At 38.8% G+C, this 23,951-nt stretch overlaps 1 protein-coding gene across 1 annotated transcript in view; it reads right to left on the bottom strand.

Annotated features, from left to right (window-relative positions):
• The window catches only part of MID1 (midline 1), a 588,477-nt gene that overhangs the window by 380,393 nt on the left and 184,133 nt on the right, over positions 1–23,951 (bottom strand). The window contains exon 6 of the mRNA XM_054507135.2: positions 18,485–18,546. The gene's annotated coding sequence lies outside the window, so the exon portion shown is untranslated. The remainder of the gene's footprint in view (positions 1–18,484; positions 18,547–23,951) is intronic.

A 23,951-nucleotide genomic window follows, 5' to 3' on the forward strand; every position in this document is an offset into this window, starting at 1 on the left:
TGAGGGGTAATACAAATTGTGTTTCTGCAAATTCTAAATGTTTTAGTTTTTAACTTTTCCTTATTTGTTTATAAACTAACTGGTCACTTTTCATCAAAACATTCATATATTTACACAATGTTAAGACAATAATTCAGTCTTATAAAAGGATATGCAGGGAAAATCACATTTCATTTTCATCCCCCCTCCCCTGCATCCAGGTTGCAGTCCTCCCCAGAAGCAACTCTTACTATTATGTATTCCATGCATACACAAATATAATATATGATATATACAATTACAAAATCTGCTCCTGCCCCATATTTATCAACATAACTGGGAGCAGAGGGCACACTGCTCTTAACATTCTCTAGGCCATTGTTTCTCTTCAGTCCTCACAGACTTACCCATTTTTTTTTTTTTAAGATTTTATTTATTTATTTGTCAGAGAGAGAGAGCACAAGCAGGAGAGCGGCAGGCAGAGGGAGAAGCAGGCTCCCCGCTGAGCAGGGAGCCCCATCTAGGACTTGATCCCAGGACCCTGGGATCATGACCTGAGCCGAAGGCAGCCGCTTAACCAACTGAGCCACACAGGCATCCGCCCATTTTTTTTTCTAATAGCTAAATATCTCATCATACTTTAGGACTTGACTTAATGGTGCACTTGGCCAAACTGGAGGAGTGGAGGAGGGTCTAGTTCAAAATCCTAAGATGCAGTAGAATATCCATTCTGATAGGCAGGCTATGCTGCATTAACAGACAATCCCCAGATGATGGACATTTATGTTGTTTTTAGTCTAAGGCTATTGCGATCTCATGAAGAACTTGTTTTACCTTTGCATACATGTACAAGGATATCTAAAGGATACAGTCCTAGCAATAAAGTTGCAGACATAAAGGTATGTACATTTCTTTTATTTTTAATAAACTTTATTTATATACAATCAAAAGTGTGAAATTTATATACAGATTTAAAGTGTGAAGTTTGTGTACCTCTGTTACCACCAACACAATTAAACAGAACCTTTCTGTTTTAATAAGCTTTATTATTATTGAGGAAAGGTGAGGCCAAGATCAGGAGGAAAGTGTGGCTTATTACACTCACAGTTCCCAAGAGAGGGAATACATGTCGTACCACAGGGGAGCCACAGGGGGAATCACCAAGGGTGAGGTAGCAAAGTCAGTGAGCAAGAGAGGAACTCTGTGTCCAAGCCTTTATTGTGTTTTTTTGCAGGCAGCACAGGGGAGGAGGAATGATCTTTATTGGTTATTACAGAGGAGGGTGTAGACTCTGGATTGGTTGGTTTGTATTTGAGATGACTCAAATCAGGCTGTCAGGAACAAGGTATGTCTGACATCTGCATACAGGGCAGATGTTAAAGCATCAAGTTTACTGAATCTAGGAATATGGCTAATACAATTTCCATTACTGAAACAGTTCCCTCACAACTCTTTGCAGAAAATCCCACCCCAACCTCTGGTTCCAGGCAACCACTTATCTGTTTCCTATCACCATAGTTGGTTTTGCCGGTTCTAGAATTTCATATAAATGGGATCACACAATGTGCATACCTTTGTGCCTGACTTCTGTTGCTCAGGATGTTTCTGAAATTCATTCACGTTGTTTTGTGTATTGATGGTTCTTTCTTTATTTTTTTTTATTGTTGAGCAGTATTCCATTGTATGGATATATTACAATTTGTTTATTCATTCATCTTTGATAGACATTTGAGGTATTTCTAGTTTGGGGTTATTATGAATGTTGCTTCTTTGAATATTCTTTCAAATGTCTTTCATGGGCACAGATACACATTTCTCTTGGGAAAATGACCAGGGGTGGAGTTTTTAGGTATATGTTCAACTTTATAAGAGGCTGCCAAATGGTTTTGCAAAATGGTTGTGCCATTTTCTACTCATGGCAGTGTATGAGAGTTCCAGTTGCTTCACATCCTTGCCAATACTTTATATGGTCAGATGGCATGTACTTTTTGATATTGTTCTCCAAATGTGTAGCAGACACTGCAAGTTGTTTGAACCAACAACTGGTCCCACCTTCTTTCTCTCTTACTTCCCATCAGTAGGCTGAGACTTTCCCAGTTTCCCTTGTAGTTATGTGTGTTCAATGTATCACAGTTCCAGTCAGTAGGGTGTAAATGAAAGTCTGCTGGGACCTATCTAGGTAAGCTTTCACTTACTTAATGAGGGGACAGATGTGCCACCACTGACCCTACCCTCCTTCCTCCCTCCTTACTACTTGATTGCAGACATGGTTCCTGGTGCTATGGTAGGCATCTTGCCACCCCACAACCCAGAGCCCCCAAACTAGCAGCCACCTACCTCCAAACATCAAATTATGTGAGAAAAGTAAACATGGACTTATTTAAGCCATTGTGCTCCATGTATTCTCTTATTTGCAAAATATCAGACTAACATGTCTCACACTCTTTATCATTCATTTAAGTGATACCAAAGAGGATTGCCAGTTGACATGTCTAATCTGAGAATCCTTGTTTCCCTACATTTCTCCTAACACATGGCATGGTTTTAAAATCCTTAATATTTTGTTGTTTTAATATATATTTACTTGAACATGGCTGAAGTGGGAACTTCATTTGCTTACAAGCTATTCATTGTTTTTTCTGTGACTTGCCCATATATGTCTTCTGGATATTCATTTGTAAAAACTCTTTATATCTTTTTTTTTTAATTTTATTATGTTATGTTAGTCACCATACAATACATCATTGGTTTTTGATGTGGTGTTCCATGATCCATTGTTTTTGTATAACACCCAGTGCTCCATGCAGTACGTGCCCTCCTTAATACCCATCACCGGGCTAACCAATCCCCCCTCCCCCCTCCCCTCTAAAACCCTGTTTGTCTCTCAGAGTCCATAGTCTCTCATGGTTCATCTCTCCCTCTGATTTCCTTCCCTTCATTTTTCCCTTCCTTCTCCTAATGTCCTCCATGCTATTCCTTATGTTCCGCAAATAAGTGAAACCATATGATAATTGACTTTCTCTGGTTGACTTATTTCACTTAGCATAATCTCCTCCAGTCCCATCCATGTTGATGTAAAAGTTGGGTATTCATCCTTTCTGATGGCTGAGTAATATTCCATTGTATATATGGACCACATCTTCTTTATCTTCTTTATCCAAGCTCTTCTTTAAAGAGCTTCTTTGCTCTTTCCACAGTTTGGCTATTGCGGACATTGCTGCTATCAACATTGGGGTGCATATGGCCCTTCTTTTCACTACATCTGTGTCTTTGGGGTAAATACCCAGGAGTGCAATTGCTGGGTCATAGGGTAGCTCTATTTTTAAATTTTTGAGGAACCTCCACACTGTTTTCCAAAGTGGCTGTACCAACTTGCATTCCCACCAACAGTTTAAGAGGGTTCCCCTTTCTCCACAACCTCTCCAACATTCATTGTTTCTTGCCTTGTCAATTTTTACCATTCTAACTGGTATGAGGTGGTATCTCAATGTGGTTTTGATTTGAATTTCCCTGATGGCTAATGATGATGAACATTTTTTCATGTGTCTGTTAGCCATTTGTATGTCTTCTTTTGAGAAGTGTCTGTTCATATCTTCTGCCCACTTTTTGACTTGATTATTTGTTTTTTGGGTGTTGAGTTGGAAAAGTTCTTTATAGATTTTGGATATCAGCCCATTATCTGTAGTGTCATTTGCAAATATCTTCTCCCATTCTGTGGGTTGCCTCTTTGTTTTGTTGACTGTTTCCTCTGCTGTGCAGAAGCTTTTTATCTTGATGAAGTCCCAAAAGTTCATTTTTGCTTTTGTTTCACTAGCTTTTGGAGATGTATCTTGAAAGAAGTTGCTGTGGCCGATGTCAAAGAGGTTACTGTCTATGTTCTCCTCTAGGATTTCGATGGATTCCTGTCTCACATTGAGGTCTTTCATCCACTTTGAGTTTATCTTTGTGAATGGTGTTAGAGAATGGTCGAGTTTCATTCTTCTGCATGTGGCTGTCTAGTTTTCCCAGCACCATTTATTGAAGAGACTGTCTTTTTTCCATTGCATGTTTTTTCCTGCTTTGTCAAAGATTATTTGACCATAGAGTTGAGGGTCCATATCTGGGTTCTCCATTCTGTTCCATTGGTCTATATGTCTGAAAAACTCTTTATATCTTAATAAAATCAGCTCTTTACCTGCTGTATTTGTCATGTGCTTCTCAACTTTGTGTATGGTAGGTTTTTTTGCAGGTCAGAAATTTTTAGCTTTTATATAATGTATTTTGAAGTAAAGATGTCCTATATTCAAATGCTATTTTGCGGGGCACCTGGGTGGCTCAGTTGGGTAAGCGGCTGCCTTTGGCTCAGGTCGTGATCCCAGGGTCCTGGGTTGAGCCCCACATCGAGGAGTCTGCTTCTCTTTCTGCCTCTGCCCCTCTCCCCTGGTCATGCTCTCCCACGTGCTCACTCTCTCAAATAAATAAATAAATAAATAAATAAATAAATAAATAAATAAAAATTTTTTAAAAATGCTATTTTGCTCCTTACTAGTTCTATGATCCAGGGGCTATTCCACACTCAATTATCTATCTTTAATATATTTTGTATATGTCTACATTGTGCTGGGATTTAAATCCAGGTCTTCCTGACTCTAAAATCCATGATCTTTTTACTATGTATCACAGTACTTTAAATCCTACATATTATAGGCTGTCTCGGGCCATTGGCATGCACACTATTTAGGTCATCATTCTAAGGGAAGTCACACCCGAAGTCACAGAGAATTCCTTAATTATGAGTACCTCCAATCTTTGTGAAAAATGCAGCCCTATGCCTTCATCTATAGGTTATGAACAGATATGTGGGTTATCCTTCTAAGAGAAATCATACCTAAAGCCCTGAAACAAAAACTGGCTTTCTTTGGTTTAGGAAAAGGTTGTACTCATACCTCCAATCTTTTCTAAAAATGTGGCTCTTCTATGATTTCATATGTAGGATATGTATAGATATCTTGTAGGTCCAAGTTTGTCTCCCAAGATCAAATCGTATCTCTTTTTTGATGATCTCTACTAAAATAACTTGTTTTAGTTCATGAAATCTTCCAATGCCATTATCAATTGAGCCCCAAAATGTTATCAACAATTTAAATTATTATTAACATAAAAAATTTAAGAACCATGGACAATCAGCTTAGTGTGGGCTTGTCTTTCCCTCTACGGCTCTATAAGGGTGGGTATTTCATTTTTTTTAAACCTACATGAAATTAGAATTTTACAGTTCATGCCAAACAAAATCAGCCTTTTCCTCAATCCCATTTCCATTTCAGACTGTGATTTTGCTTTGGCTTACATTTTAATAAAGTTGGCATTTTTTACCTCTTCTGCATCTGGAAATTCCCAACTGGCTTTGTCACACTGTGAACTGAAAATAGTAATTCAGTTGGACTGAATTTGCTTTGAGGAATAAGCCACCACTTTTTACTTTTTTCTCCCTTATGATTTATTGATTTGCAAGATGTGCCTTGAAATATATACATACATATGTATATATCTATCAATACATATATGTGTGTGTGTATACACATGCACCCACACAAACTAAAGTTAAAAAAGAAAAAGAGTTTCGTGCATGTTTCAGTTTATTGTTAATCTTATTTCTTCATTTAGGCAGCTCCAAGGAGTTAGAAGCTGAATAAAAGCAAATTCAAGAGAGAAGACAAACAATAATATATATGTAGATTGTTGAAAATGCAATTGTTCCCATCTCTTTATTGCTTCTGGAAATAGGCAGTATTTTTTTAATGTGTTCAGTATTTAATTTTATGAATAATACATTATTCTGTTAATCAATAACTACAGGTAAATCTACTAGATATCCTATACCATTGTAACTCTTAAATGTTTGAAATAATGTGACAGTAATCAAAGATGTCAGGGTCCTGCTTTTTCACCACCTTGGAAAGCAAAGAGGAATGTAATTTGCCAGCTAAGAATGGCCACCCTGCTGATAGAACTTTCTTCTTTTGTTTGAGGATAACAGCAGGGTAGGGTGACCAACTGTCCCATTTACCCAGAACTGGGGAGTTTCCCAAGACACGGGACTTTCAGTGCCCAGAAAAGTCCTGGGAAATTATGATGAGTTGGTTAGCCTAGAGCAGGGAAACCTGTCAAGGGTGTTGCAAATTGCACCCATCTGGGTTTGATATTGGAACACATGACCATCCTTCCTGTGCCCAGAACTGAGATCATCCCTGGAAATGCTCACGGTATCTAAATGGAAGAAAAAATTCTGAAACCACAATAAAACCTTAAATGTTTTAAAAGTTTAATATCTCCAGAGTAATCAGGATATTGATATAAACACAGTATATTCTAAAGCAAATTCAATTAAAGAAAACCAACCCTCCCTAAGATACATGTCAAGTCCAAGATGCACATGAACTTAGTGATTTGCTATGACGGGAAGAAGGACATTTACAGTATGGGTGAAAGTGCGATATTATGTCCAGAAAGGAATTTAGAAAGTAGCTTCTTTTATCATTATGAGCATTGAATTCTCCAAGATAATGGAATGCCCACTTTATGTGAAAAGTCACCAGTGGCTGATATTCTGGTAGCAACTTTCAAAAAAGCTATACCTGAATCTGCCACCATTGTCCACATTCAGCTATGCCCAGAATTAGGGAGCATGGCTAAACGCATCTGGTGCGAAGCAAAGACCTCTGAAAAGGAGATACAGTTGACCATTGAACAACACGAGGGTTAGGGGTACTGAACCCCTAGTGCGGTCAAAAATCTGTATATAACTTTTGATTCCCCAAAACATTACTAATAGACTACTGTTGACCAGAAGCCTTACCAATAACAGTCGATTAGCACACACTTTGTATGTTCTATGTATTACATATTGTATTCTTATAGTAAAGTAAGCTAGAGAAAAGAAAAAGTTATTAAGAAAATCACAAGGAAATACATTTACAATACTGTTCTGTATTTCTTGAAAAAAAAAAAAAATCCGTGTATAAGTGGATCCACGCAGTTCAAACCTGTGTTGTTCAATGGTCAGCTGTACTTACACTCTTGGATTACATGTTAAAAACTTTAAAAACAACTAGACACCTCTCTTATCGCTCCTTCACAATTGGCCATTTCATAGGAAGTGTTTGTTGAGAACCTTCCCGTCTACTTTTGGCACTGCTGAACAGTGTGCACAGATGGGGATGAGAGGGAAACTGGCTGAACTTTTCCCATTCTATTCTATAAGAAGAATCAGGGTGCAACCCAGACACCAGCCTGCCGTGCTTTCCCGCTTGATTCTCATGAAATCAGTTGGTATCTGCATCCCAGCTGCTGTAGAGATCCTCCAAGGATGCCTAGGGGTTGGTGGCACTTGGAGTTCTACTTCTTTCTGACTCCAATTCCTGCTTCTGATGAATTAGCTCGGTGTTCGGACCACTTCACCCTTCTGAGCTTATCCTTTCCGGTGGCCGTGGGGTTGCACCACTCAGATCTCTCTTCAAGCGAATTTCCAGCTAGGAATATGGTTAGCAGGTGGTGGCCAGCTGCTGTATTTACAGATCCGCCATGGCGTTTATGCCATGCTATGCTGCCTCAAGGTTACTCCCAGACAAGGACTGAGCACGGAAGGGGACTTGATCCGGGCCGCTGTCTGATGCTCTAATGGGCAAACTTTGCTCAGAGGCTCCCCATCAGCCAGGCCACAATGGTCCTAGAGCTGCACCACAGTCTAGGAGGCGTCTGTCCCAATCTTCCTTCCTTCTTTTCCCTCACAGGCAGTAGAGCTGAATAATGGATTAAGGGCTCTTCCTGCCTACTCCTGCTCTCTCTCCCCCTTATCTGTCATTAGCGTTTTCTTCATCTGTGTATCTACTTCTCAGAGGTCCTGAATTGACATGGTTCTTGATGTCACTCAAGGTACCAATGACACAAGTTCCGTGTGTAGCAGTTTTTTGTTGGACATTGAAGGCATAGGACGGCATTTACCTTGTAGTGTACAAATGATGTAAAACTGAATCTTTAGCATCCTTCTCCTTAAAATCTTCTGTTACACTCCCATCTCCGAATTTCCTATAAACTCTTTTTCCATAGGCTCCAACCTTTTGCCACATCTCTCACATTCCCAGTCTTGCCTCATTTCTTTGATCTCTACTCTGCATCCAATATTTCCTACGCCCCCTCAATCTTTGTTAACAACTCCCTTTACATACCATGTCATTGGGATATCACCTGCTACAGCTTAAGTGGTTTATCATCTCTCTTCCTGAGGGAACTGTCGGGCCAGGGCAAAAATAACATTTTTTTTTCAAACCCCCCACTATGCAAATATTCTCATGTTTATGCATAAAAAAGAGCTATCTCTATAACTCTACTCAACCAGAAAGAGTCTTTCTTTACCCCTATGAAGTCATGAGGAAAAAAAGGGGAGGGAAAAAAAGAGTTAAATGGTATTGTGGTAAAGATTTTATACATTTGGGATTTGCTATATAACATTCTTATTTGCCATAAAACCACCTGCAAGCATCTACTGATAGTCACCAATTCTAATGATGCAAAGCGTGGAAGACATTAGCCAGCTGTTTACCAAGCCCATCTTCCTCTTTTGTTGGGTAGTTCTGTATGACTACACGACTGAATTGTGGCCAGTGAAATGTGGGCAGGAGTGATGTGTACACCACACACCACTAGGCCTGGCTCATAAAATTCCCACTTTATGGATCCTTCATGTAATCCTACATGATGGAAGAATCCTGGGTCTGTGAAGTGAGGCATGGAGAAGAGCATTGTATGTATCAAGAATTTTGCCGATTTCTTAATGGGTGGCTAGTTTTCTCATGATTAAGTTTTTTTTTTTTTTAAAGATTTTATTTATTTATTTGACAGAGAGAGACACAGCGAGAGAGGGAACACAAGCAGTGGGAGTGGGAGAGGGAGAAGCAGGCTTCCCGCGGAGCAGGTAGCCCGATGCGGGGCTTGATCCCAGGACTCTGGGATCATGACCTGAGCCGAAGGCAGACGCTTAACGACTGAGCCACCCAGGCGCCCCTCATGATTAAGTTTTAAGAGTTGTTTATACATTCTGGATACAAGTCCTTTATCAGATATATGATTTGCAAATATTTTATCGTAGTCTGTGCTTGTCTTTTGATTCCTTAACTGTGACTTTCAAAGAACAAATTTATTTTTAATTTGATGAAGTCTGTTTTATCCCCCAAAACCAAAAAATCCAGCCTAGCAATGGGCAGAGGACATGAACAAATATTTCTCCAAAGAAGACATACAAATGGCCAACAGACACATGAAAAGATGTTCAACATCACTCGGTATCAGGGAAATACAAATCAAAACCACGATGAGATACCACCTCACATGGGTCAGAATGGCTAAAATTAACCACTCAGGAAACAACAGATGTTGGTGAGGATGCAGAAAAAGGGGAACCCTCTTACACTCTTGGTGGGAATGCAAACTGGTGCAGCCACTGTGGAAAACAGTATGTAGGTTCCTCAAAAAGTTAAAAATAGAGCTACCCTATGACCCAGCAATTGCACTACTAGGTATTTATCCAAAGGATATAAACATAGTGATTTGAAGGGGCACATGCACCCCAAAGTTTATAGCAGCAATGTCCACAATAGCCAAACACAGAAAGAGCCCAGATGTCCACTGGCAGATGAATGGATAAAGAAGAATGGAATATTACTCAGCCATCAAAAAGAATGAAATCTTGTCATTTGCAACCATGTGGATGGAACTAGAGGGTATTACGCTAAGTGAAATAAGTCAGGCAGAGAAAGACAAATACCATATGATTTCACTCATATGTGGAATTTAAAAAACAAAACAGATGAACGTAGGTGAAGGGAAGGAAAAATAAAGTAAGATGAAAACTGAGAGGGAAGCAAACCGTAAGAGACACTGAACTCTAGGGAACAAACTGAGGGCTGCTGGAAGGGAGGGGGGGTGAGAGGATAGGGTAACTGGGTGATGGGCATTAAGGAGGGCACATGATGTAATGAGCACTGGGTGTTATACGCAACTGATGAATCACTAAATTCTACCTCTGAAACTAATAAAAAAAGAGTATGTATTATCAATGTGTTCTTTTATAGATCATATTTTGGTGTTGTATCTAAGCAGTCTGCCTAATTCAAGATGAAAAGTTTCTCTTTTGTTTTCTTACAGAAGTTTTATAGTTTTAGGCTTTACATTTTTTTTTTAAAGATTTTATTTATTTATTTGACAGAGAGAGACACAGCGAGAGAGGGAACACAAGCAGGGGGAGTGGGAGAGGAAGAAGCAGGCTTCCCACTGAGCAGGGAGCCCGATGCGGGGCTGGATCCCAGGACCCTGGGATCATGACCTGAGCCGAAGGCAGACGCTTAATCGACTGAGCCACCCAGGCGCCCCATAGGCTTTACATTTTGATCACAGATAATGTATATTGTATATGTGGGTGAGATAGAGATCAAAGTTTTATTTTTCTTTTTCTTTTTTGAATGTGTGTGGACATCCAATTGTTCCATCACCATTTTTTGAAAAGACTATGATTTCTCTGTTTTTTTTGCACCTATGTCAAAATTCAATTGTCCATATATATGTGGGCCTATTGCTGGATTCCCTATTCTATTCCACTGATATATTTGTCTATCTTTTTAAAAAAGATTTATTTATTTATCTGAAAGAGAGAGAGCAAGCAGGGGGAGGGGCAAAGGGAGAGGGAAAGAGAGAATCCTCAAGCAGACTCCCCGCTGAGTGTGGAGCCCAACATGGGCCTCGATCCCAGGATCCTGAGATCATGACCTGAGCTGAAATCAAGAGTCGGGTGCTTAACCTACTGAGCCACCCAGGTGCCCCATTTGTCTATCTTTATGTTCAATATCCCACTGGCTTGACTATAGCAGCTTAATAATAATTTTTGAAATAAGGTAGTGTTAGCCTACCTTTGTTCTACTTTTTAAATGTTGTTTTGATTATTCTAGGTTCTTTGCATTTCCATATGAAGTTTAGAATCAGTTTGTCATCTATAAAAAATCTTGCTGAGATTTTGATTAGGATTGCATTGAATCTATTAGCCAACTTGGGGGGAAATGACATCTTAACAATATTGATTGAGTCTTCTGACACTTGAATAGTGCATATCTGTTTATTTATGTGGGTAATTATTTAACTTCTCTCAGGAATGTTTTATAGTTTTAACTGCATGTTTCTTTTGAACATTTTGTCCAATTTATCCCAGATTTTCTACATGGGCTATGATGTCATCTGTGAATATAGACAGTTTTGCTTTTTTCTTTCCAATCTTTATTTCTTTTTCCTTAACTAACTTCTCTGGCTAGAATCTCCAGTACAATGTTAAATAGAGGTGATGAAATAGACATCCTGATCTTGCTTCTGATTTTAGACAGAAGGCTTTCAGTCTTTCACCAGAAGTATGATGTTAGCTGTGGGTTCTTCATAGATGCCCTTTATCAGGTTGAGGAAGTTCTCTCCTATTCCTATTTGCTGAGAGGTTTTGTCAGGAATGGATGTTGGATTTTGACAAATGCTTTTTCTGTGTATATCATCACATAGCTTTCTCTTTCTTTTTCTAGTTTGCTAGTATAGTGAATTACATTGGTTGATATTCATATTTTATGCCAACCTGCATTCCTGGGATTAACCCCACATGATCATGATGTGTTATCCTTTGTAATATATTGTTGAATTTGATTTGCTAAATTTTATTTAGAATTCATTTGAGAAGCACTGGTCTAGCACCCATTAAATACTGAAAAAGATGTTAGTGACCCCCTCCCCCAAATGTACATACCTCTTCTATAATTGTTGTTTTTCTGGAGTGTGATGAACAAAACTACACAAAATATGCCCAGTAGTGCATTTAAGCACCTGGGCAAATTTAATTAACCTGTTAAGAGTTGTCATAGGAATTTAGTTTAAATTACATTTAAACTTAAGTTGAGCTTCTATTTCTCAGCTACATGAAAATAATGAGCACATGTCCCTTCTTGTTTGTAACAAAGGGTTTCTGCAGCTGAGGGTTTACCTGCAATCTCAAATTTCTTTCTGGCTTTCTATTTTCAGTTTCTACACAAGCAGCAGAAAATACCACTTTTCAAAACCATGGCCAATGGGGTGCCTTTACATCCACACAGGACAGCAGGGTCAGGCTTCTGGTAGCGAGAATGGGGGAACCCATCCAAATGCATTATGTTCTGTTAAACCTCACACTTGAGATCCATTCACCCTTGAGCGCACAATATGTCCAATCCACATGCTATGTAAATAAGGCTGTTATGCAAATGGACACAATTCCAATGACTGTAATCTTCTAGCCCATTCTTACGTGTCAAGCAAAACCGGGGACAATGTGATGCAAGAGCAGACAATTGGTCTTCAGATTGAGTCCTTTGTGTCATCACCTTCCAACATTTCCTGGGTTAGTGTCATGGGCTGCTTAACACAGCCATTCAAATTGCCCAAGCCAAAAGGAAAAACAGTCCTTTCTGTTACCAACCACAGACTCTTTATGGAACAGCTAGACAGATTCCTGGGCAGCAGCTGAGTATTAAGAGGCCCGGGAGAAGGGAGGCAGCAAAAGAATCAGCAAATGTTTGTGGGTATAGGAGGAGCTGTCTGTTGTACCATAATTCTTAATGTAATACAATCCAAAAATCTTTGTATAGAAAACAATGTTTAAGCTTAGCACATTCATGTCTAAGAACCTTGAATGTTTACAGTTACATCTGATGGTCAGCTGAGGCATTCAGGGTGTGGTAGAATTTAATCTCAGTGGTCTCAAGTACGTGTAAGGCAGGCTTGGTTGGTATTCCAGTTTGTCTTCTGACCATCTTCTGAATGGTCCCATTTGGGGCTCCAAAGAGACTACAGGGCGCCTGGGTGGCCCAGTTGGTTGAGCATTTGCTTTCGGTTCAGGTCATGATCCCAGGGCCCTGGGATCGAGCCCCGCATCGGGCTCCCTGCTCCGCGGGAAGCCTGCTTCTCCCTCTCCCACTCCCCCTGCTTGTGTTCCCTCTCCCGCTGTGTCTCTCCCTGTCAAATAAATAAATAAAATCTTAAGTAAATAAAATATTTTTTTTAAAAAGAGAGAGACTACAATTTAATCTAATAATTTATAATCAACTTTAGGCATCGTTGAAGGGAAATACATTGCTAAAATGAATCATGGCCCTCCTGTTTGCCTAATTTTCTTTTCCCTTCTCTCGGTCTCTATTTGCTATTAGTATATTCTAGGCAAAGATAGGATGGTAAATCACTAGAAGTTTTGCTGAGTGGGACATATTGCTAAGGAAGCCCTGAACTATTTTTCGTGAGCAAACATTTCTAAATTTATGTTGGTTTTGGCATTAAGTGAAAGTGAACCATTTTTTCCTCCATTTCTTATGACCAACATAATTTGAATGCATATTCTTTCATTCAACCTTTTTTTGAATGCCATCTGGGTGCCCCATGCAAAGTTTCTGTTTTTAAAATAGCAAAGCCTTTGTTTGCAAAGATAATCTCTTGTTATTTATTTATTTATTTATTTATTTAAAAGATTTTATTTATTTATTTCAGAGAGAGAGAATGAGAGAGAGCACATGAGAGGGGGGAGGGGCAGAGGGAGAAGCAGACTCCCTGCCGAGCAGGGAGCCCGATGCGGGACTCGATCCCGGGACTCCAGGATCATGACCTGAGCCGAAGGCAGTCGCTTAACCAACTGAGCCACCCAGGCGCCCCATCTTGTTATTTATTTTTTATTTTATTTTATTTTTTTATTTTTTTTTTAAAGATTTTATTTATTTATTTGACAGAGAGAGACACAGCGAGAGAGGGAACACAAGTAGGGGGAGTGGGAGAGGGAGAAGCAGGCTTCCCGTGGAGCAGGGAGCCCGATGCGGGGCTCGATCCCAGGACCCTGGGATCATGACCTGAGCCGAAGGCAGACGCTTAACCGACTGAGCCACCCAGGCGCCCCCTTTTTTTTTTTAAAGATTTTATTTATTTATTTGACAGAGAGAGACACAGCGAGAGAGGGAACTATTTATTTTTTAGACACCAGCATACCTTAGATGGTGTAAGGCATATTATAAAACTTCCATAAATACTTATAAAGAACTCAAAAAATTGTATATTTAGAGCAACACTTTTTGTTGTTTAGACATTTGGTCCAATGGTTTCCTTAACTCCTTATTTTCCATGATTTTTATCATAGGCAAATCCTTCTTTCACTCTAGCAAGAAGTAGGTTTTCTTTTAAGTAAACAAATTAATACATAAATAAATATAAATTTTTTAAAAGATTTTTATTTATTTATTTGAAAGGGAGAGAGAGAGAATGCAAGAGCAGGGAGAGGGAGAAGCAGACTCTCCACTGAGCAGGGAGCCCTGACACCGGGCTCAATTCCCGAACTCTGGGATCATGACCTGAGCCGAAGGCAGTCGCTTAACCAACTGAGCCACCCAGGTGCCCCATCTTGTTATTTATTTTTTAGACACCAGCATACCTAAGACGGTGTAAGGCATATTATAAAACTTCCATAAATACTTATAAAGAACTCAAAAAATTGTATATTTAGAGCAACACTTTTTGTTGTTTAGACATTTGGTCCAATGGTTTCCTTAACTCCTTATTTTCCATGATTTTTATCATAGGCAAATCCTTCTTTCACTCTAGCAAGAAGTAGGTTTTCTTTTAAGTAAACAAATTAATACATAAATAAATATAAATTTTTTAAAAAGATTTTTATTTATTTATTTGAAAGGGAGAGAGAGAGAGTGCAAGAGCAGGGAGAGGGAGAAGCAGACTCTCCACTGAGCAGGGAGCCCTGACACCAGGCTCAATTCCCGAACTCTGGGATCATGACCTGAGCCGAAGGCAGATGCTTTAACCAACAGAGCCAACCAGGTGCCCCAATAAATATAAATTTTTAATAAATTTATATATTTGATATTTGTATATTGCTGTATTTATTCATGTATTGATGTATTTATTCCCTCTGAAAACATATTTGGCCATAATCACAAAAGAAGACCATTGCCAGAGACCACACTCTGTGTGTTGAACATTTCTTTGGCAAGACTTTCTGAGCTATGCTCTCCCCAGAAGGAGGAAGCACAGACTGGCTGAAATGCTGAGCTGACACCTGTAATGATGATCTCTTTTGCACTTGAAAGGCAGGTTGAACTGCGAAAACACGTATCTTCAACCAGAACAGCGGAGGCTACAAGAAGCAGTAGAGAATGGGCTGCAGCCCAACTTCAGCTAACGAGGTTTGAAGGGAGGATTTCAAAAGTAATCTGGACAACTTGCCCTGTACCTCAGTCCAGTGTTTAAACACCCCTGGTGTGTAAGATGTGAATGTCTGAAACATCAAAAGGCTCACATTTAAATTTCATTGCCAAGAAAGCACCCTGAAGGCTCATACAAATATCATGTTTAGGTATCTGCATTATCTGTGCCTCTGCTTCTCGCCATTCCATAGTTAATGAAGAGCAAACAGAAGTAATATTTCTGCCTGTATTCACCTAAACACTGCCCCTCCCTTTGCATTATTTATTATCATTCAAAGTGACGTGATGCCACCAATCTTATGGCTCCATATAGCCTGACCAGCCCCCTGGGAAATAGCGCTCGGGCTGAAGTCTGCCCAAACTAGGCTAGTCTTAATAATCTACCATTGGCAAGTCATTCATTGTAGATATCAACCAAGACAAACAAATCAGCAGAGACTGAAGCAGAAATAGGCACGCTTGGTGGAAACTCAAAGTGGAAAGGAAAGAGGAAAAGCATCTGCTGGAATTGTTGGAGGGAAACACCAAATATGCAAGAATGACATGCACCAGGTAGAACAATTCAAGTTGAACAGGAAGAAGAATGTCAGAGACTCCCAGAGGAAGCAGAGCTGGAGTCACCAGTCAGGAGGAAAGAGAAAAGAATGCTTAGAGTCTTGAGAGAAAACATGACTCAGTGATGACCTTGGACTCAAATCCCTTAGCGTGTCCACAGCTCAACATCCTCCTTTGTACTCCCTCCTGGGGAGCCATACTGCAACATTCCGATGTCTAAGTGTCTAGGAATTGAAGTATATGCCCGTACATTTTTAACGACATCGGTGCTCTATCCAAACTCTAAATTTAACATAGCATCCTTAAAGTCGCACCCCTTGTGTTTTATTTCACTCATTTCTTCATGGAAAAAAAATTCATTTGGAACCCAACTAGCAAGCATAAAATAAAATGAATGTGGTGAAAGTTGACAGTCGACCTCTAGGTATGTGTCGATAGGTGGTGAAAGGGATTGTCTGATTTGTTAACACCGCATTTTGGGATCAGGCCCTCCATAAATACTCTTCTCACACCTCAGAAAGAACAAGAGCAGAATATATTTAAACTGGGCTCACTAGATGAGTCCAAAGCCTGGTCAAGAGACCCGAAGCCTTGAAACCGTAAGTTCTCAGTATATGAGTAAAGTGACACTTCCATTTATTCCAACCCTGCAGTCTGTTATTTAAAGAAACCACATTCTTATCTCTTCTTGGTTTTACTTGTTTGTTTTGTTTTGTTTTATTTCAATTTACTGAATTTCCTTAACATCTGGCAAATGTCTGTATGGTAGAGGGGAGAGGGAAGGCGACGGAACAGGAAGAAGGAAATAAACTTGGGATGGGTAGGAGGGAGTTCCAGAAATATTTTCCATGCAAGTTTCCATACCAAGGCAATGGTAATGAGAGTTTGCTACATGCCAGGCATTGGGTGAGGCATACAAGGCACCATGCTAGATGGACATCAAAGAGAGAGCAAAGAAACACAACAGCTTGGCAGACACACTGACTTAAAAACCCATTTGCACAGGCTTGAGAGAGCCTGTTGTCTCCTGGGGAGGCTTTGGCATGGCCAGAAGAAAACATCAAAGACACTCCAGACTTCAAATCCCTTCCAAGGGTGCGATCAGCAGGACAGGAAATGGGCAAGTCATCCTGGAAGGAATTTGGAAGCGAAGGGGCTTATTCAAGGACACCCCTGGTCCTGCAAAGGAGCGCTCACCATGTGTATGGTCAACACACGTGATATGGTGAACAGCTTGGCACCCAGTCAGTAGCAAGCCTTGCCCTAGCCCCCCACCAAGAAGCTTCAGGGAATAAGGCAACAGAAGAAAAGATAATTCAATAAGAGCGTTTTGTCATCTCCATGGTCAACTTCATATTTTGAAAGGATCCCATGATACAAGAAAGCCTGCATTCTAAAACAAGAGAAGCGTAAATAAATATTCAAAGATAGAAGCCCACAGGGATGGGAGAAGAGCAAACTTAACCAAGAGAAAACAAACAAGTGGGATTTGCCTGAAATCATATCTAGTATGCTAGACTAAAACTCCTGGTAACCCAGCAGGGTTGCTTCATGCTTATAGTATCTCAGTAGGACTGAGGAACCAAAAATTGCCAACAAACACAAGGAAAGGCCTTTAATTCCATGTTGCTGGGAAATAATGACAGACTATGAAATCTGCCCATGTATAGAGTCCAAACGAGACTGAAATTTCACCTGTAGCCTGTCACTGCAGTCGGAGGGTAAAAATGAACTTGGCCAAGCTTTTTTTTTCAAAACACAGAGTTCCTACAAAAGCAAGGGGTAGGAGCTTCCTTGAAGAGGTGGGAATGTTCATTCAAGCAAACGTATGGGATACACGCATATATACAGATTGTATGTATTGCTGCATACATACATACATATTTATATATTTTAAAATAGATTAAAATATAAATATACATTTTAAAAATATCTTTTAAGTTGAACAAAGCTGAGATTTTAGAGTAAGGCCTCAGAAAATGGGGAATTTTTAGATGAGCCCCCAAGCCCAGTAACCTTTCCTTCTGTATGCCTAGTAAGCCACAACCCATGGGTGCAGTCTGGCGGCCTTGTAGCATAATGGTCATGCTTGGAATTTCTGGAGTGAAAGCTTCAGGCCGTACATACCAGCTTCACTACTAATTATCAGTGTGACTTAGAAAAGTTCCTAATCCAGAAAACATGGGCATAATATCAGTACTTACCTTACATGGCTATTGTGGGGATTAAGCAAGATGATAGATGTAAAGCATTAGACTGGACTCTAGCACATGTTAGGGACTCAATAAATATTCACTATTAATATCACAACTCTGTTATAAGCTCTGCATCCCATATCCCTTGGTAGCGTCCACGGCAACCAACAGAGCAAAGAGTAACCAGTAGTATTTAACATGTGCCTCTTGCTCAACTTAGAAATTAGAGTTCCGTAACTTGTTTGATTCCCTAAACCCCACAATATAAACAGACATATAAAACAGAAAATTTCTTTTCTTTGTTCTATGTGGTCATTTCCATCAGCTACTAAACAAATGCTTTTTTTTCCCCAGTGTACCACTAATTTTCTGTTTAATTTCATCTTCTTAGGACAGAGTAAATGCCTATTCCTTGTCATCAGTATTAAATCCCATAAGTAATTCTAGATGTAAGTACCATACTAGTACCTTAAAACAATGTTCCTCAAGATTTCTCCAAGGAGCAGATTGTCCAGTGTGAATAGGTACTCCTATTAAAAAAAAAAAAGAATTCTGTATTAATTTGAAAAATGTGGATTAAACAATGGTAACCAGGCATGCAGGATTTATCAGAGTTTTAAATATGCTAATATGTGCTAGGATCTCCAGGAGATGAATATAAAATCCCATGTTTCCCCAAATCACTTGTCCACACAGCTCATTTTTCATGGAATTACCTCTTTCACAGTACTATGATCCTCAGATAGAACTAACACTTTGGGATACCCTATCTTAGAGGGATGACTTGAAATCTTAGGATTTTATCCTGGAAAGTGGGGTCACGATCTCATGAGAACACAATCACTTTTGTACACAAATGGTCTGCATATAAAGCAATGGTGGCTATAAAATGTCAGTGCCCTGAGCCCTAGGGTTGATCCTGATGATTTTGCTGGTTGGGAAGGTATCTCCTCTTTCTAATACTGCTCCCTATATAGGCTCCTCCCACCTCTATAAGCTCAGAAAAGCCAAATTCTTCAAAAGATGAATATAGTACTATTTTCAGTCAATACCAACATTTGTTTTAGAAATGTGTTATGCTAAACATGTCATCAGTGAATACAATGAAAGATAACAAAATCTACATTTGTATCATACTTTCCATGGTCATTTTTTTTACTTTTTAAAAATTTTTAAATTTTATTTTATTATGTTATGTTAGTCACCATACAGTACGTCATTAGTTTGGGGTTTTTCTTGATTTTTTGAAATCCTTTCTCTATTCCTGGAATCCCTGTAAAGATATTTCTATATATTTATTCTCAAGTAGCATGAAAACATTTTGGAATTCTTTGCTAACTTAGTTTTATGATATTTTATAATTTTAGCAGATTTGGAAGTTATATAGATGCAAACATAATGCAAGATAGGCAAAATATACAGCCACTCATCTGGGGGATGAATAAAAAGAGAAAAATCCCTTTCAATATTATCAGTTTCCATAATGTCTTATTAGTTCCCTAGAAATTTAATTTTGAAGCTGTGTCATACTTCCAAGATTTGATCTGAAGTAAAAGAGTCAATTTCAGTAAAATACCAAAAAGACGTTTTCACGTTTTCAATTTCATTAGACTGCATATTGGTATAAGACATACATGGATCCATGTCTCAATCTACTACTCTGTAACACTGGAGTTGAAATATTAAGCAAACAGTATTTCAGGTAAGAAACTTACCAGCAATTTGCTTTTACCTTGTGAAAAAAGTAAAATAGTAGTTTCATACCCAAACACTGGTAAACAGACTATGGAATAATTTGAGTTTTAGGGCTATGAATATTCTGATTTTTATATTCATGCATTCCTTCAGGCATAAATTAAGTAGGCCACAGGGCAGTTGGAGGGTGACCACAGCCTGACAAACCTTACGGTTCAGCAGATGTGGTTGTAAGATATGGCTTCACTGAAAAATATTCACCACTAAGGAATTTTAGGACTCCACTCTGAGGTTTGATTTAAAAACTTGGAATTGCCAATAGAAAACAAGTGGGTGGTACCATCATATGGGTCTTGGGACACAGAAATATTTAGTTGCCTCAAGTAAGCAATAATATGAATCAAATTGCAATCTTCTACAAATGTGCAAGTCATGAGCTAAGAAAGTTTTTCTGCACACGCAATGTCTTTATTCAGTTTCTTTTTGTTGACTTCCAGATACCTGGGGGCTTTTCTTGGTGTATATATTAGAAACCCTCATGTGGGTCATTCCCTTTGAAAGATCGGCTCAATATTTGAGTAAATTATTTGAACAGCATATTCTTTGATTTGGAAATAACATGAATTCTCAACTAAATGTATAATTATTGAAATGTTCCAAGATTTTAAAGGAAATATCACATTCACAGTCACTTCCTGGGCTGTGGAGCTGAACACCATCATTTAAAATATACATTGAGAAATTCCATTTAAAATCATGAAATGCACAGGAATCAAGTAAGTACCTAGATGTGTGGGAGAATAGGGACCAAGGAGCTTCAGAAACAATCCCCTAATGTCAACCTCATGCTTCAAAGTCTTGGGTTAATAAAAATTGAGTAAGACCAGCAGTACTACTTTGATCTAGATCAAAACTTCCCACGCTAATTCCTTGGCTGTAAGAGGAAAGTGAATTTCCAGATTTCTCGTTGTAAAGAAAAAAAATCTGAAAGATGCTGACATAATTCTTCAATGGTTCTAAAACTTGTGGTTAAATTTATGAAACTCCTTGAGTTACAATCTAACAGTTACAGAAAGCAGGAGTGGTGGTGGGCGGGGGGGGGGGCTGGTGAAATTAACATGTCCAAAAGTTACAAAGGAAACCTCTAAGATAAGGCAGAATTGCACTATCTTTTCCTTAATGGGTTCTGGTTCCCCACCTGGGGGATAATTCCTTCTGCAAGAAATACTTAGTTCACAAAACTCTTGATTTGTTCCAGTTTCTCGCTTACCTTCCCACTGAATATTCAGAGTATCACTTACTTTTATTAGTCTGAATGAACTCTTTGGTTGCCCAATCACGACAATATTCATTTTAAAATATTCTTGTTTACTTGCTGTGCCCTTGAAAATGACCATATAGAACACCACCACACTCACTCATACAGACGAATGAAGACCAAGCAAAAGAAAAGTCGTGTTCCCATTGCCTAAGAAGTTGGCAGTGTTCCTCACTGGACTGTAAGTTCTGTGAGGGGAGGGATATTAAGTGCTTGTTCTTCAGGGTGTCATCTCCACTAGCACGGTGGTTTGCACATAATACAACTTCATAAATATTTCAGTTTGGTTCATTACGTCTGGGGTTATCAGCGCCTGTGCACTGGGTTTCCTCTACTTATTATCAATTACACTTCACAGTGACTTTTCTAGTTAGGCAGTATTACCCTCATTTCATCAAGTGCAAGGTCACATAGCAAGAAAGCAAAACAACTGAGATTAGAACCCAAGCTTTCTTATTCCAAGTTTATTACTCCCACCCACATCAGATACCTGAAACAGTATTCAGCAGACAGAAGCAGTTTCAAAATCTTTTCTCATCCCAGCAAATAAAGGATAGTATTTGATTCTTCTCATTTCTACCTGAATATCTGATATAGGAATCCTTCCTTAAGAGTGTTGAGATCACTATTTCTTTCAATTTTGAAGGAGCAGAAAAGTCTTCAGTTAATTAACTAGAGAAAAAGCTTCCCGATTCCCATTTCAATATTTTCCTAATCACATTTGTTTGGAACACAGGCACTGAATTTGGAAACTGAAGCCCATTTCCTGTCTAAAATGGTTTTCATTCATTGAATGTGAACACTTGTTTTTTATTGCAAAGTTGTTTACAAAGCCGAGCTGCTGGAATTCATTTCTTTTAATGAACAAAAGAGTGATGGAATATTTAGCTGGAAGGAATTCACAGAGAGTTGCGTGCAACTGGCAAAGAGTTTTAAGGAAAAGTTTTCAGTTCTAATGGAGGTTCCTCAATCCAAATTGGAGGAACATTCAGGTAAAATTCTCCTAATGAAAGAACTGAATAAATGAGAAAAGAAAGTTTGATAACATCTTCAAACTAAACAGAGATGGTTCTCATCCAAAAGAATCATGCATTCGGGAAATATTAATAAACATCGAATCCTTGCTACACGCCAGGCATCAGGATCCAAAGTTCACCAGGACTTTGTGATTTGTACCCATAAAAGATAACCAACAATTTTATGTTTTTGCAAAAAGTGCCAAAAGACTACTGCTCCTAAAATAAAATTCATCATTTGAAAGTGAATAATTCAGTGGTTTGGGGTATATTTATAGAGTTGTGCAATCATCATCACTATCTAATTCCAGAACATTTTCATCACCCCAGTAAGAAACTCTGTACCCAGTAGCAGTCACTCGCCATTCCCTCCTCCTCCCAGCCCTTGAAATCTCTATGGATTTGCCTATTCTGGACATTTCATATAAACGGGATCATGCAATATGTGGTCTTTTGTGATTAACTCCTTTCACTTAGCATAATGTTTTTGAGGTTCATCTACATTGTAGCATGATTCACTTCATTCCTCTTTAGCTGAATCATATTCCATTGTATGGATAAACCATAGTTTGTCCATCGATTCCTTAGTTGATGGACTTTTGAGTTGTTTGCACCTTTTGGCTATTATGGGATAACTTTGCATTGAACATTCATGTACATGTTTTCTCAAAAACGTGTTCCTTTGATATGGTCAACTTAGAAGCAAAGAAAAATAAGACTCAGAAAGGTGCCTACCACTGTGCCAAAGACAGCACACGTATCAGTAGTTTGTTCCCTTTATTCCTGAATAGTATTTTACTATATGAAGACACCACGGTTTATTCATTTACCAGTTGTAGGATGTTTGGGTTGTTTCTAGTTTTGGGTAATTATGAATAAAGCCACTATAAATGTTCACATACAGATTTTAGAGTGAATATAAATTTTAATTTCTCTTGGGTAAATATCTGGGAGTAGGACTGCTGCATCATATAATTCTGTTTAACTTTACAAGAAATTGCTACACTCTTTTCAAGGACACCTGACCATTTTGCATTTCCACCAGCAATGTATCAGTTCCCATTGCTCTAAATCCTTGCCAACACTTGATATTGCTAGATATTATTTGTTTCTTTAGTTTTTAACCATTCTGACACATGTACATTGATATCTCACTGTGATCCCTTTAAGTTTTGATGTTCAAAATTATCCTAGGTGGGTTTTTTTACATTGTTTTTTACCTGGAAAGTAACCTGATACTGTTTTCTTTTTCTTTTTTTTTTTTTTTTATAGATTTTATTTACTTATTTGAGACAGAGAGAGAGCACGGGCAAGTGGGGGGGCAGGGAGGGGCAGAAGGAGAGGGAGAAGCAGACTCCCCGCTGAGCAGGGAGCCTGACGTGGGGCTCGATCCCAGGACCCTGGGATCAGGACCTGAGCCGAAGGCAGATGCTTAACCGACTGAGCCACCCAGGCGCCCCCATTATTGTTGTTTTCTAGCATTTTAAAAAACTTGCACAGAAGTAGAGAGAATGGTATAATAAATCTGCATAAACTGTTCACCCAGCTTCAATGATGATCAGCATTTTTGCCACTTTGTTTCATCTAGTACCACCACCATTTTCTGGTTTGTTTTTTCTGGAGTCCTTTTAAGCAAAGCTCATACTTCATCTCATTTCACTATTAAGTATTTCAATATGAATCCCTTGAATAACTTTAAAAATAAAACAAAATGTAATCACAAGTGACAACATTAACGATAATTCCTTAATGTCCTCTAATATTCAGCCTATGCTCAAATATCCCCAATTGCCTCAAACGTGTCTTTTTAAAAGTTGCTTTGTTTAAATTTAATTTGCTTATGATGTGAGGTGGAAGCTAAAAAATTTGAGGTCCTACCTCCAAATGATTGAGTTTCCACTCAATT

This window comes from Mirounga angustirostris, unplaced genomic scaffold, assembly GCF_029215605.1.
Source record: "Mirounga angustirostris isolate CCGP_5_RB_7025 unplaced genomic scaffold, mMirAng1.0.hap1 SCAF_11, whole genome shotgun sequence".
Lineage (NCBI taxonomy): Eukaryota > Metazoa > Chordata > Mammalia > Carnivora > Phocidae > Mirounga > Mirounga angustirostris.